Here is a 13,294-nt window from a genome sequence, read left to right as displayed (position 1 = left end):
GACACGTATGTTAAGTTCCAAACTCTAACTCCCCACCTCCCCCCCCACACCTGCCCCCAGCCTTGGAAGGCTCACCTCTTTCCTCCCCTGGACTAAGGGTCCACAAGGAGGGGATCTGGGGCACCAAGGATGTGCCTCGTGTCCCTTCATTACCCGAATTATGGAGCTGGAGCCCACAGTGAGGGCTCACGGTGATGGACGTGCCCTTTCTCTCCCCTGGTATTTTAATGAAGTCCTTTCTCCTGCTGGAGCAGGAAGCTGGGGGGGGGGGGGGGGGGGGAGGGGGGCAGGCAGGCAGAGAAGACGTGCAGGGCTCACTGTTCACCCAGGGAAAAAACCAGCATCTTTTCTGCTCTGGGCAAAGCCACCGTGTCATTATCCCAGGAACACGGAGCTGTCAGGCCCTGGACAAGCCTGGGGGAGTTGGCTTCACTGGTGAGGAGTGGGGGTGGGGGAATCCTGTTCTAAGTTGGGCTCTTCTCCCTCATTAAATTAGCAGTGCCCCTCCCCACCAATAACTCAACTTCCAATTCACTGCAGGGACATTCAAACTCTTGACCCCTGAAAGCCCAAATTGCAGTCGCTGGACTCCCTGGGGTCACCCCCAAACAAACTCAAGCCCAGGGTGGCTCAGGGCCAAAGCCTCATGGGAGCCCAGAGCAGTTGGACTAGCCCTTGGAAATGGATCTACCCAAAGGCTGTGAGTCCTCTGCCAATGCCCTTCTGAGAGGGAGGTCACTACCTGCCAAGGCAGCTCTTTCCAACTAAGATGCCAGCCTTGGCTGACCCTGCTTCTTCAACCCCAGGACCCCAGTTCTGCTCTCTGAGGTCAAACACAGCTCGGCCTGGCTGGACCCGCAAATGGGCCGCCAGCCCCCATGTCGGCCCAACCTCTGCTCGCTACCTGCTTGTGCCCATGGCGGGAATCAAGGGAGACCTCTCTCCTTGCCACACCCCAGTTCAATTCAATTCCCTTCTTGAAAAAATAACACCTCAGTAGCTACTGAGTGCCAGGCTCTGTGCTGGGCACGAGGCGACAAAGGCAAAGGCACAACTGCCCCATCCTCAATGAACTTCCATTCTACAGGGACACACAGCAGCCAAAAATGGGGGTGAAGAAGGTAGGGCTAAGAGGGGGAGGGGGCACCGGATGGCCAGCCTGTGTAGAACAGGCAGCTATCTTAACTGCCTCCTCCAGGCCAAGGATCCTCAGATCTCCCTGTGGTGTCCCAACTTCCCCCTGCCTTCCATCCAGCCCCCTCCCCTCCCCCATCTTGTGCCCTGGAGACACAGCCAAAACAGAACTGATCTTCCCCCACCCCCAGTGGTCCTCTGTGGCATCCCTCCCCCCACTGCAGGAGCTACCCCACTCAGGTCTGAGTGCACCACCCCTCTCCTCAAACACCCTAGTGGCTCCCTATCGCCTCCAGGATCAAACACATAATTCCCAGCCTTCTGACCCTGGCCCCTCCTCCCTTTCTAGTCTCCGAACACCTTCCCCCAGTGACCTGGGTCTCTGGCTGTGCCCCCTGCCTGGAATGCCCTCCTCCTCTGCTCTGGCTTCCTGTAAGTACCTGCTAGAAGGCCAGTTCTCTGGGAAGCCTCTGACTTTCCCCCATTTATCCCGTAGAGCTAGTTTGCCGTAAGCTCACTGAGGGCAGGGACTGACTCTTGTGTCACTTGGTATCCCCACAGCTTAGTATAGGGCCTGGCACACAGTAGGTGCTTAATAAATGCTTACTATTTCAAGGGAATGTTAAGTCAAGGAGCAAGTCAGCCCCTGGAGAGAGAAGCAGGAAGTGAATCTGGGAAGGGCTTTACATGCCATGAGAAGAGTCTGTACTGGAAGCAAGAGGGAACTGGTACAGGTTCTGGAGCACAGGAGCGGTACAGGGAGCTTGGCTCTTTAACAATATCACTGAGGTCGGGGCTCCGATGAGGAGCTGAGGTGAGAAGTAAAGGACCCAGACGTGGGTGGGGGCTGTGCAGGGGACAAACAGCAGTCCTCGGAGGCAAAAGGACACCAAGGTTTGGAACCTGGAGGAGTGGGAGGATGGTGGGCCCCTCCAAACGATGGGCAAGTTAGTAAGGGGCTGACGACATCCAAAAGGCAGCTGTGCTTTGGGACTGGAGGTCAAAAAAAGAGGTTAGGGCCAGAAAAACAGATCGGAGAATCATTGGCTGGAGATGATTGTTAACCCCCCAGGGGGCTGACAGAAAAGGTCCAGTTTCCTTCAGTCCCTCTTCCAACAGCCCCCACTCCTGACTGGGCCCTGGCTTCCTCTTCTCTCCCCTGTTCGGAAGCTTTACTTCTCATTCATGTCTCCCCACTCTCCTGGAACATGAGCCATTCCCATGACCCTCTGTTCTCTCTTTGCCTTCCTTTACTCTCCTCCTCCCCTCATGGACACCCTCAAGGAGCAGCCAGATAGAGCTTGAATTCCTGCTCAGCTAAGACCCCACCTGGAAGTCACATCCTCCAGCTTCACCAGGGCTGCTCCTAGCCTACTGGTCACTCTCCCATCACCAGATTCCCAGACCCTGGACAACAGGCCCATGATTCCTTTCTGGCCGTCTCTAGGCTGAGTGCCCTGCCCGAACACAGCCCCACACCACAACTGCATGTCTCCTCCTCATGTGATGTTTTTGGGCCTGATTCAGAGCTCCCTGCAGACAAGTCCTTAGGCCCAGTCCTTTGCTCTGCTCCATACACACCAACTCCTAGGGGCTGCACTCACTCCCCCCTCACTCCTTTACTCCAGATAGTTAGGGTTCTGATTCAGGGGCAGCAGAACTTAGCTGAGTGGTATGTTTCTAATGTGCCACGTGGATACGGCCAGAAGAGGCACCAGTAGGAGCCTGGATTGCAGGGCTTGCAGGAAGTCTGGGCCCCAAGGTTTCCCAGCCAAGGTGGACAGGCATAGAGAGAAGCACCGATTTCATCAGACAGGGCTTTATGTGAGGCAGCTCAGCCCCCTACACCCCAAGATGTGCAGAAGCAATCTTTTCTTCTGATCCGAGCCCATGTCCCCAAGAAGGACCCTAGGAACTCAAGTTAGATCTCTGGGCCCTGAAAAAAAAGCTGGCTGATGGGATATCCGGCTGGACCTCTGTCAGGGATCTCAGAAAGATCAGGGCTGATGAGGACAAGAGAGGCCACAAAAGCCTGGAGAAGAGCAAAAACTGACCTAAATCAGAAAATAATAGGTCAGTGTTCTCAACTCTAATTGCTGGGAAAATTCCAAAACAGAACATAAAGGGATGGCCGATGATTATTTAGGAAAGGAAGCAGTGAGCACAGAGAAGCTGCCTGGCTTCAGACAACAGGTCACACCGGACCGACCTCCATTTCCTCCTGTGACTGAGATGGGGAGAGAAGGTGGGGGTACCACTGTGTGCACCCATGTCACTGTGTGACATCTAGTAAGACTCTCATATGATTCTAATGAACAAACACTATGGAGAGCACTACATAACAGCAAGAGCGGGGGGGATGTGGACCAGGTCAGATGGCCTCTCTGAAGAGCAGTCGTTAACAGAACAAGGCCAGCCTGGGGAAGGGTCTGCAAGAGAGGGCCCCAAGACCACCTTCTCAGCCAACCTTCTCAACCAATTCCCAGCCAGCACAAAGCTGGGAAGCTGATATAAAGCAAGCTAGAATGCTGGACTGAATCTAAGGCGAGAGAACTTAAGAAGGCCAAATGTAAAGTCTATGGCCTGGGTTCAAGGAATCAATGTCACAAGTAGAAGGGAAGGGGGGGAGGGTCTGGCTAGGCAATGGAGTGCCTGAAAACCTCCTGGGGTCTGAAAGGACCACACACTGGCTGAGTCATCAGTGGAATGGGGCAGGCAAGCACCCAAACAGGAATCTGGGTGGTTCAATTGGCCTCCAGGAGGAAGGGGAGCATGCCTCCATGCTCTGCCCTGGATAGGCCTTACCCAGAGGCTGGTGCTCAGGCCTGGCGTGCCATCTAAATATCAAGAGCTGGGAGTAGAGGAAGCTCAGGTTCAACAGGTGCCTAAAAGGAGGGAGCTGTGTCATGGGAAAGAGAGATCAGCTTTGTTCAGCTTGGTTCCCTCAAAGGCAGAACCAGGAGCAATGAGGGGAGGTCACACACCCCAGGAAGGCCAACTCAAACTGGATGGCAGGAAAACTTCCCTCACCATGACACTGTCCCAGAGTGGGGCATTCCGGGCTGCCCGGGGAGGTGATGAGCTCCCTGTCCGTGGAGGTCCCCAAACAGAGGCTGGGTGTCCACTGGTTAAGAAGACTGCAAAGTGTTTCCTGCTAAGCCTGGGGCTGGACTCAATGTCGCCAAAGTGCCTTCTAGTTCTTGGACTCCTAAGAAGGACAGCCCTGGGAATCTTCTCTACAAAGAAGGAAAACTGAGGTGGTGGGGAGTGTGGAGGAGGAAGAGAAGGCATCCGGGCCTTGGGGGGCGCTGAGGGCCCAAACGATGAACCGGCAAAGGAGACTTAAAAGGAGTTATCAGTCAGGAAGGAGGGAGCCCAAATGATCAGGATGGAGGGGGATGGGGCAGGGGAGCTTGTCAGAGGGAGGAGGAGAAACAAAGGGCTGCCCACTCAAGAGAGGACTGCGGGGTAGAACTGGAATGTCCAAGCCCCTGACACTGCAGACATGGGAGACTCTGGGAGGCGCAGAGCTGCACATACTAAAAAAACTCTGGCTGCATGGGAAGGCTCCGGGTCAAGGCAGGGACAGACCCCGGTGAATGAGCCACTCAGACCAAAGGGAGCAGTCAAACTTTAAAAAGTAGGAGTCAGCAGGTAGCATGGGGAGAGAAGCAAATGGTCTGCCGCTGGCTAGGGGGATGGCAGAGTCCAGGAAGGGTTTGTTCAGCACAGGGAACGAGGCAGGGTCAAGAGCCTGGGGAAGAGGCTGCCTCCAGATGAGAGTAAAGGAGGGGATGATTTCAGGAGTAGAGGGTTAAATGGAGAAAAAAGCCTTCCCACAGGGGAGGAGGTGAGGGTCTTCGCTGAGGGAGTAAGAGGAAGACAGAGTTGTGGAAGACCTGCCCCAGAGGTGGGGAGAGCCCCAATGAGACAAGGGAAACGAGAGTGGGCCCAAACACCCTGGGCCGCTCTGGGAGGGGGATCTTCAAGCACAGCTGGGACAATGACAAAAAGACTCTTAGGTAGGTGGGGTTTGCACTCGGAGCCTCTGGGGTCTCTTCCAAGCCTGAGCTTCTACAAATGTGCCCCCTGCAGTCAGAGCCTGGCACATAGGCCTCACAGGGTGACAAAAAGAGCACCTAGTCGGCAGCAAGGCCCGGGTTCGAAACGTGGCTCTGCCACTTCTACCTTAGCTGCATGGCTCAATGGGAAGAACGCTGGGCCTGGAGTAGGAGAACCCGAGTTCAAATGCAACCTCAAACACTGATGAACTGTGTGACCTTGGGCAAGTCAGTGAACCTATTTGCCTCAGGTTCCTCATCTGTGACAGGGACATTATCACAGCACCACCCTCCCAGGGTCACTGTCAGGACCAAATGACATCTACACAGGGCACAGGGCAGATGCCACGGAAATGCTCATTCTCTCCCCCTTCCCTGTGCTACCTCCCCAGGCCTCAGTTTCCTCATCTGTAAAACAAGGGGGCTGGACCTGAGGACCTCAGGGGTCCCTCTCAGCTCCTGCCTGCCCTCCCCATCCCTCATTCTTCTATAGGGAGTTCTCCACAGACCTGGCCCCTCCTCTGTCCCTCCCTCATTCTCAGGGCACCCAGAATCGCTTTCTACCATTAGAACATAAGCTCTTTGAGGGAAACAGCTGTCTTTCTGCTTTTGCTTGTTTCCCTTGGGCTCAGCACAATGCCCTGCACACAGCAAGCACTTAATAGAAAGTTGTTGCCTAACAACAGCCTCTTCTTTCTGTTCACATGTACAGCCACCAAAGTGACTGCCTGCAGCGCAAGTCACTTTCCTACTCCATAAACTTCCATGGCTCCCTCCTACTCGGAGAAAGCAAACACACTCCCTGACCCTGCCCAGGTCTGGGCCCCCCCCCCGTCCCTCCCACCATGGGGGCCTCTGTGCCTGGCAGGGTCCAGAGCCCAGCTGGGCTGGACTCACCTGAGTCTTCAATCTGTCACTTCTACTGCACAGATGCCTGAGAGGCCAGGGCTGGAGCTGGGAGTCCTCGGTTCATTCCTGTAGAGATGGAAGGGGGCAGGGGAGTTAGGTCTCTGGCAAGCAAGGAAGCCTGAGGTTCCCAGCCCAGAAGATGGAGACGGAGGAGGAGGAGGACCTGGAACATGAGGTCCCAGAATGCAAGGCCATATAGTCCATACTCCTTCCATCCTGGGGGACAAAGGGACACTCAAATCTGACAGTGGCTCCCCTCCCACTCTCCCCATCACTGGGCACCAAAAGAGGTCACAGAAGAGCAAGCTCTGGCAAGCCAGAGCTCACGCTCCTCAGGGGGGGATGGGACTGCTTGAGTCTGAGGCATGCCCACCTCATCCCCCAAAGCAGCTTCAGGAAGGATGGCCAGCAAGGCAGAGGGACACACTGAGAACCTAGGGGACTCTGTGGCTCTGTCACTTAGCACCAAACATCCACAGCCTCTGCGTCCCTCATAAGTTCTCCTTTCTGTGGGCACTGGTCTTCCTCTGCTGGACATCTACACTTGTGCACCGCCCACACAGCCATCTACCTCAGCCCCAGGCCTGCTGCCTATGACTTACAAACAAGCCTGAACAGAGGCTGGTCCCCACTGGTCCCCATGGCCTGAGGACAGAGGTTCCTCCTCACCTCTCCCCCAGAAAAGCCCGATTCACTTTTCCTGAAAGTCACTGCCTGTGGCTCCAGCTATCCCAGGATCAAGTTTTAGACAGGCATCCAAGATACCTCCCCAACACACCCAACATTGGCCCAAAATAGGCCAAGATCCATCTGTCCATCGAGTGCATACAGGGTTCCTTCCCACCTCCATGACTTGATTCCCCCACTGTCCCTCCCTACCTCATCCTCCAGAGCCCAGGGCCAGTCCTGGTGCAGTCCAGCCCTCAGCCACCAGGCTAATGCACTGCTAGGGTCACCCCGCCTAGCTGGCTGACCACCAGGCAGCAGGCCCCTCAAGTTCCCCTGCATTTGGATCCAGGCACACCTGCCCTCCTCAGGCCCTAGACAGCAGCATGTGGGCACAGCCTTGGACTGGCTCCCAGACCCTGTGCTCTACAAGGTGACTCAATCCCTGCCTGCCCTCAAGAAGCTTTGATTCAGGTGGGGAGGTCCACAAGGAAGATGGCACAAAGGAAGAGGGAGAGGGGACAGAAGCAGCTGAAGCCTAGGGGACTTCATGGAGGAGGGGGCATGAGTTGGGCTCCAAGGGTGAGAAAGTAGCCGCCACCACAGCTGTCATCAAAAGGTTTGTCGAGCTGAGCCGCCAGGTATTTTAGTCTCATTTTGTAAGTGAGGCCGATGAGGCTCGGCAAAGAGTTGCCCAGGGTCACCCAGTCACCAGGAAGTGTCAGAGGCAGAGTCCAATTCAGCCTCCTTCTCTGGACCACAGGCAGAGTGGAAAAGGGAGGGAGCTGGAAGGACAGAGTCAGAGGCAAGGAAGTCACCAGAAATCACTTGGGAAAGTGAAGTGGGAGGCCTGGCTTGGAATGCCAAGCCCAGAGGCAGTACTAGGGAGCCACCAACTTCATGAGCACAGGAGGGACGTGACATGGTCAGACCTGTCTGTTAGGCGGAGGAACCTGGAAGCAACGGCAATTCTTCTAAACCTTTCTTAACTTTTAGTGTACAGTAAGCACTTAATAAATGCTTAAAGGACTGACTGACTCCCAGCAGCTACTACAATAATTCAAACATGAGTTGATGAGGGGCCACACCTGGGTGGGGTGGGGGACAGTGTTGAACAAGAGAAGGGGTGTATTCAGGAGATGCTTTGGCCAGGCTTGCAGGGCGGGGGCTGAGGAAGAGAGAACAAGGAAAAGGGCATCAAATGTCCCTGCTGGGGAGGCCAGCAGAGGGGGAGAGTCTGCAGAGAACCCAGCTTCCTGGGGAGACTCTGGGGGTCCATGGGGGGAGGCTCCACTGACCCATATGACTTTCTTTGGTGAGGTCACTACACTAGAAGCTCAGAAGGATGCTCCAGAGCTGAGCAAAGGGTGATGGCAGAAACAAGACACAGGCAGACAATGCTGCCTGGGAAGAAGGATGGACAGCTCCAGCAGAGCCCACCTGAGGCACTGACTTGTACGGAGACCCAGAGGGCATCCCAACTGAAACAGCAACAGAGCCAAAAAAAAAGGAGGGGGGCACAGACTCTGAATCAGGAAGGGCTCCGGAGCCCATCAAGGCCAGGTGAGGTCACTGAGACCCAGAGGGTCACGCAGCTAGAAAATGCCAGGTCTTGGTGACTCTAGGGCCTGCCTCTGCCCACTACTCCACACAGTCCAGGAGGGTGATGGAAGGACACTAGGAGAGTGGCACTGAAAGAAAGTGTGTACACGGGGGTGGGCCGGGGTTGGGAGAGGTCGTGGTCACGCCAGGGACCTCGGGTCACTAGAAATGTAAAGTCCTCCGCCTGGATTAAAAAGGCACCAGAAAGTACAAGATGAGAGGGCAGCTCATCTGAAAAGGATCTGGAGCTCTCAGTGGCCACTGAGCCCACAAGACGGCCCGGCACGTACTGTTCAGCAGGGGAGCAGGACCCACAGCACTGGAAGGGCGAGTTCCCTGGCCCCCGGAGGGCGCACAGCGTGGGGGCTGGAGGTCCCGGGCCCACTGAGGACCCTCTGGTCCCGGGGGGCAGCGAGCTCCCCAGCCCGGCTGCTGCGGTCCTGGGGCCGAGGGGCGGGAAGGAGGCAGAGCCCGCGCGGGAGGGTGGGGGGGTGGGGGGCCCTCCCCCCCCGTGGCCCCCTCCCCCTCCTCCCCGTGCGCCCCTCCCCCCACAGGTAGCCCAGGCCGGTGGGGCGGGGCCGGGGGCGGGGCCAGCCGGGCTGGAAAAGCCGGAGGGGCGGCATTCCTGCGCGCGGGCGCCGGGGGGAGGGGGCCCCGAGACAGACTCCCAGAGACGCCCCCCCCAGAGGCAGGGAGCCCCTGTCCCCACTCCGCAGGTGCCCCGGGGGGGAGGGCCTCTCGCGGGCCCCGCCCGGGCCACGGCCACAGGGCCGGCGCGGACACGCGAGGGGGGCCCGGAGCCCGGGCGCGCGCTCGCGGGGGGCGCGCACAGGCGGCGGGCGGGGGGGGGGGGGGGTAGAGTGACCGGCCCGGATCCCACCCCCGCGAGGCTCCCTCCCTCCCCTCCCCACCGTCGGCGGCCACGGCCACGGCCCCCACAGGGGACACGGACGCGGGGGGCCGTACTCACCCGCGCTGCTGCTCCTGCTGCTGCGAGCCCCCGCGCCCCCGCTCCTCATGGCCGCCCTGCTCGGGCTCCCCGCGCCCCGGGCCCCGCGCCCGTCCACCCGCCGGTCCGGCCTCCGGAGCGCCCACCCAGCCCAGCCCAGCCCGCGAGCCGAGCCGCCGCCGCCGCCTCCTCGCCCGCGTGCCCGGCGGCCGTGCGCGCCCCCGCGTGCCGTGCGCGCCGCCGCCCCCCGCGCGCGCTCCCTCGCCGGCGGAGGCCCGGGGAACGGGGTCGGTGCGCGCGGGCTTCCCCGCGTGTGTGCACTGGGCGCGGGCGGGGACCTCCCCGCGGCGTGTCGACCCGGGCCTGACCCGCTGGGGAGGGGGCCGGGGCCGCCCCCGCCCGCAGCCCCCCGAGCCCCTCCCCGGGTGTCCCGCACTGGTCCGAGCGAGCCCTGGCCCGGCCCGGAGGGCTTCCCCAGCGGGGCCACGCGGCCCCGCCTGCCTCGCCCTGATCGGATCCCAGGCCGGGAGCGGGAGGGCTAGCCCTCGTGGAGGGGGCGGGGTCGTCACCTGGGCCAGGTGCGCCCTCTTCCCGCGGCCCCTCGGTGAGCCGGGCATCCGCCGGAGTCTGCAGACAAAGGGCCCCGCCGCCCGGGAGGAGGTCGGCCCGGCCTTAGGGGCAGCAGGGCCGGGCCGGGTCCGAGCCCGCCCCGCAGCCCGGGCGGCCTCAGGGGCGGCAGGGCCGGGCCGGGTCCGAGCCCGCCCCGCAGCCCGGGCGGCCTCAGGGGCGGCAGGGCCGGGCCGGGTCCGAGCCCGCCCCGCAGCCCGGGCGGCCTCAGGGGCGGCAGGGCCGGGCCGGGTCCGAGCCCGCCCCGCAGCCCGGGCGGCCTCAGGGGCGGCAGGGCCGGGCCGGGTCCGAGCCCGCCCCGCAGCCCGGGCGGCCTCAGGGGCGGCAGGGCCGGGCCGGGTCCGAGCCCGCCCCGCAGCCCGGGCGGCCTCAGGGGCGGCAGGGCCGGGCCGGGTCCGAGCCCGCCCCGCAGCCCGGGCGGCCTCAGGGGCGGCAGGGCCGGGCCGGGTCCGAGCCCGCCCCGCAGCCCGGGCGGCCTCAGGGGCGGCAGGGCCGGGCCGGGTCCGAGCCCGCCCCGCAGCCCGGGCGGCCTCAGCTCCCCGGAACGTGATCCCGTGCGCCTCAGACATGACTGGTCCTGGGCTCGCCAGTCCTCTTTCTCTCCCCCGACCTAGGGTGCGGGCTGCCGGTGCCCAGGTTTCCTTCCCTCTTTCACAGACCCTCAAAGGTTCCCATCAGAGGAAGGCTTCCTCCAGCTTTAGAAGGTCTAAAATAAATAATTAGCCAACCAAGGAACATTTATTAAGCACCTACTCTGTGCTAAAGCACTGAGGGTACAGTGCTTCCCCATCTCCTCCCCCCCCCCCCCAGTCAGAATTACCTTCGACGCAAGCTAATTGACAGTGAGCTGGTGAGGGGCCACGAGGCACCAGCAGATTGCAGACTGGAGGGGGTGTAGGTGGGAGATGAGGAAAGCCTTGAGTGAGGCACAGAACACGCATTTATTAGGCACTGACTGTGTGCTAGCCACTGTGCTGAGTAAAACAGTCCTTGGGGGAAGTCAACATAAAAGGAGGCTGAAAATGGCATGATAGATAAAATCTGGAGAGAAAGGATACAGGCAACAAACTTACAATAGCTGAGGTCAGAGGGGATGAGGGCCTGGTGTGAGAAACGCATAGCCCAGTAGATATGGAGGGTGAACCAGAGGAAATGGGTCCCACACGTCCATACAATTCCACCTCCTTCGGTCCAGGAGGCCTTCCCCTGGGTGAGGTCCAGGGCTAGGATGGAAGCTGGGACTGGGCCTAGAGCTCAGATGGGAACTCCCAGGAGAGGAGACTCCTTTTCCAATGCAGGCCAGCACTTCTCTGCATTTTAGAGAGAGACTTGGGGCATTGACTGATAAAGTGAGCCAGAAGGTGCCACAGGCTGCTCCAGATCCAGGTCTCCTGTTTCCAGCCTGGCTCTCTGGATACTTGGCTACAAGACAAAAGTGAGACAATCCCTGCCCTTGGGGCAACTGTATGCCAAGTAGATACAAGGAAGTTGGGGGGCACAGTCCCACAATACCCCTTGCTTCATTGTGATGCACACACATCCTCTCCCAGCTCCGGAGGGGAGGGAGGAAGGAGGAAGGGGGCCGAACACAGCCTTGGCTTTCACCTTTTTTTGTATTCCCAGCACTTTGCACCATCCCTGGCATACAGTAGGTGCTTAATAGATGTTTATTGACTGACTGATTTAAGCCCAAGGTCAGGAATAACTTTCCAAGAATGAGAGCAGTCCCAGAGTGGAAGGGACTGGCTCAAGATGTGGTGACCTCCCTGGCCTTGGAAGGGATCTCCAAGCAAAGGCGGGAAGCAGGATTGGGGGGATGGGTGGGGGTGAATAGCTGGGTCTGCTCTGGCTGTGAGGGCCAGTTGAGGACACGTTCCCAGGGCCAAGGGGGTGTGTGTGCGGTGGGCTTCTGAGGGAAGGGTTGGGGTCCAGGGCCTGAAGCTTCCGGGGAGAAAGGCGGAGTGGGTTCAGGGAGGCTGCCAAGGGAGGTTGGTGGGGGGAGAAGAGGGATCCCCGAGGGGTTTATTTCCGGTTGAGTTTTGAGTCCCGAATTCGCAGGTGGAGCGTGAGCTCCCTCTCGTGTCTGTGGAGAGGCCAGGCCGTTCGGGCAGCAGGGGCTGGAGGTGGAGAGGCCGGCGCCAGGCTGCTGGGTGGCACAGGCAGCATGGGCACCTGTGCGCAGGAGAGGGGCACGGGCACAGGTGCGAGCGCATCAAGTGCAGCCGTGGAAATGGACTAGACTAGGCGTGGGCATGGTGGGCGCTGTCGAGATGGGGGGTGGGGGAGTGGCTCCACAAATCCGCCCCTGCGATGGGGGTAGGAGGCCACGGATGCGAGTGCATCAAGTAGGCGCTGTGCCCTGGAGGGATGGCTCCACATACCCACCCGTGGGTCGCCCCTCAGAGTAAGCGGCAGCTAATTCTGATGTCTGCTCTCCTCACCCGCGGGACTGCCCCAAGGTCTACCTCTGAGGAGGTTTGGGGAGAACCCCAGACACTCCTTTTGCTGTGGAGGGACCTCCCAGATGTGGGAGCCCCAGCGGGTAGAGGAGCTCCCCCCCCCCCCCCCCCCCCCCCCCCCCCGACCTGCCCCTTCCACCTCTGACAAATTTGTGTGGCCTGGAGTCAACTTCCCACCAAATCCCCCACCCTCCACCCCATCACTAATGGTCAGTGTTTGTGTGGGGCTTCCCAAGCATTTTGCAAATATGATTTCCAATTTTGTCCCTACAAGAACCCTGGGAAGTCAGTGTTTTTATTTTCCTCATTTTACTGATAATGAACCTGAGGCAGACCCAAATGGCGTGACTTGCCTAGTAAGCATCTGAGGCTGAATTTGAACTCTGTTCTTCCGGTCCAAATCCACAGCTGACTCATACCACCCAGCTGCCTCTGGGCTTAGTTAGGACCTCGAGTCTGGGGTCACAGGTCTCACCTGAAGCCAAGGCAGGCAAGCAAGGGTGGGATGGATTTGAATCAGAAGACTGGGGATTTTCGGGTTACTAGGGCCACTTCCACACTAGGTATTCTCCAGGGGCAGATTATGGGAACATCTGGGAATTCCTGACCCTCCTCTGTTAATTGGGGCAAAGGGTACCCCCTCCATTCCATATCCCAATAACCAACCTGGTGTATCTGATATGACCTTGTCTCACCCACAGGTCCCCACTGTGCTGGTGTCCCAGGGCTCTAATCAAGGGACTCCTAAGTTGGGGATGTAATTCTCCTTTGCTCCACCTCCAGATTTGGTTCCCTGCCCCCTCTTTTCCTTGGGTCCCCAGCTAAAACCATCACATCAGCTGTGGCTCTGCTGACAGGGTGGCTCAGAGAAACAGAACTGGCAACTG

At 59.4% G+C, this 13,294-nt stretch overlaps 1 protein-coding gene across 4 annotated transcripts in view; it reads right to left on the bottom strand.

Moving 5' to 3' along the window:
* Window positions 1–9,493, bottom strand: part of PTPRF (protein tyrosine phosphatase receptor type F) — a 94,531-nt gene extending 85,038 nt beyond the window's left edge. For 2 of the 4 annotated variants that reach the window (XM_072649151.1, XM_072649153.1), the window contains exons 1-2: window positions 9,343–9,493; window positions 6,093–6,170 (exon numbers count right to left, since the gene is read on the bottom strand). The gene's annotated coding sequence lies outside the window, so the exon portion shown is untranslated. The remainder of the gene's footprint in view (window positions 1–6,092; window positions 6,171–9,342) is intronic. The other 2 variants (XM_072649150.1, XM_072649152.1) reach the window with 1 other exon arrangement.
* Between the last annotated feature and the right edge of the window lie 3,801 nt (window positions 9,494–13,294).

This window comes from Notamacropus eugenii, chromosome 2 (genome assembly GCF_028372415.1).
Source record: "Notamacropus eugenii isolate mMacEug1 chromosome 2, mMacEug1.pri_v2, whole genome shotgun sequence".
Taxonomy (NCBI): Eukaryota; Metazoa; Chordata; class Mammalia; order Diprotodontia; family Macropodidae; genus Notamacropus; species Notamacropus eugenii.
Note: the sequence above shows the minus strand (reverse complement) of the source record. Positions and strands in the feature narration are given on the sequence as shown.